This window comes from Micropterus dolomieu, linkage group LG06 (assembly GCF_021292245.1).
Source record: "Micropterus dolomieu isolate WLL.071019.BEF.003 ecotype Adirondacks linkage group LG06, ASM2129224v1, whole genome shotgun sequence".
Taxonomy (NCBI): domain Eukaryota; kingdom Metazoa; phylum Chordata; class Actinopteri; order Centrarchiformes; family Centrarchidae; genus Micropterus; species Micropterus dolomieu.
Window position 1 is genome coordinate 22312443 of NC_060155.1, and position 2039 is coordinate 22314481.

The window sequence follows — 2039 nt, forward strand, 5'->3', positions numbered from 1 at the left end:
CTGCTTCCAGAAGAGCTGCTGCCAGAGATTACTCTTAGCAGCATGCAGGGAATTAAATTAGGATAACAGTGGTAATATTTTAATTTCTGGATCAAAATTAGTGCAAGGGACAATGCAGTAAGTGTTGGATACTGGTACGAACTGTAGTGACATATCCCAATCGTCCCAACTAAACTCCACTACGCCCTTGGTTCAATGGCTCAGACTCATGACAAAAGTTCAGTTTAGGTCACAAATGAATGAATATCCCTGTGGTCCCAACAGTGTTGTCCAGTTAAACCATGACAATGACCACAACTTTAAGTCTGAATCAGAAACTAATTTGGCTAGTAGGCCTGACTGTGATAAAGAAACTGCTAGCTTAGTGTAGCAAGACGAGGGTGTGATTCTGTATTAATCTAAATTCTAAACAACGCCACCTGGGGAATTTCACCCCAGGAAATATTATTAAGAAATAGGTCAGGTTCACCTGAAATACGGCCAGGGCAGAGAGGGTGTTTCACATTTAAACAAAATTATTGTATTGATTAACAAATACTAATTAAAGACAAACAGACCTAAATTAATTTAACTAAATTAACAAATACTTTGTATAAAATTTAATTAAAAGGCATGCCATTACTGAATAAATAGAAATATGGGTCTAATAATTTAAAATACAATATACTATTTTTTATACCCAGTGGCAAAACAGATAAATCAAAACACACCAAAAATGAATCAAAACATGCAAATCAATTAATTCAAACCCAACAAAATGGAAACGGAAGATTGAATATAACACACAAACCCACAACAAAATGCCAACTGTTTATATATACTATAATTAGACCCAAACAGCAAAGAAATACTAAAACCGGCAAGCCCGCTTAGAGCCAAGACAGAGCCGGAACTGGGCCAACCAGGCAGGGAGCAATCCCACAGGGCGAGAGAGAGAAATCCAAAGCCAAGACACGAGGCAGACGGACCAAGCCACCGTTCAAACCTCCGCCAAGGCAGCAGTGCAGCGGATCACTTGAGGGAGGGAGAGATTTAGCACCATTAATGTTTAGCATGGTATATATTCAATTAAATGGCCTACAGTGCGGGAGAAGTGCGTACATACCCACACGGTTCCACAGCGCACACATAGTCAGCCCACAGGCAAGAGCGAGACAGCCAGCCCGGCAAATGGCTTGCTCTAAAACAATCAAGGAAGCAGTGTGTTTAACCGCGATGCGCTGAGTGCACGCAGCAGACAGTTAAATCTTCATGCAAGCAGACAGCACACTTACCACACGGACCAGGAGCAATGTCGCGTGCACATACACAACGCCGACCAGGCGACTCCACAGATTTAGGGCTGTTACCACCAGCTAAACTGTTCAGCTAAAGGCCATGAGAGCTCGCAAACAGCGCACAACAACGCCGGACCACCGTCGCCAACTGTCGAGACGCCCAACCAAGGTGAGAAAGAGACCGACACAGGTGCATCATCACCTATACTTATAGCCCATGACAGTGGCATCCGGTTCTCAGGGCACCAGTGCAGCGCCGTATAGTGGCGGAAGGGAGAAAAACCCTCAACCTGCCACATTTGCATTGTAAACCTGACACTGGCTCAGGTCTCTCTGAGTAATGATCTCTCTAGGGTTGTCTACAAGAAGGATCATTCCAAGAGTCTTAGCAAACTTAAGTGAAATAATAAAAGCATTGATAAGCAATAACTTGTAGCTCAAATGACTAGATCCACACAGTTTTATTAAAATTACTTTTTACTTTAGTGTGCATCTTTGATATCCTGTATTGAACAACATTAACTTTGCACATGAACGTGTTTTTTTGTGATTTTTGTGTATTATAAGCCTCTTTCAAGTTTCAAACCGCATATACTTTTACATTCGATCCACCATCAGATAATTGGCTAAGCACAATCCCTTTCTCCAATTACATTCTTTGTCAGAGCCGAGCCCACTGACCAAAGGTCACAGTGCTGTCATTTTCTCTTTCGTATTGACTTTCTTAGATAGGCTATAGGTTTATTTTCTGCATAGAACACA

At 41.9% G+C, this 2039-nt stretch overlaps 1 long non-coding RNA gene across 1 annotated transcript; it reads right to left on the reverse strand.

The window, feature by feature from the left end:
* Nucleotides 1–796: 796 nt before the first annotated feature.
* Nucleotides 797–1440, reverse strand: LOC123972932. Its single transcript, XR_006825503.1, has 3 exons — nucleotides 1275–1440; nucleotides 1106–1180; nucleotides 797–1014 (listed from the first exon to the last, which is right to left on the reverse strand). It is a non-coding gene; the product is annotated as an uncharacterized LOC123972932 (long non-coding RNA).
* Nucleotides 1441–2039: the final 599 nt, after the last annotated feature.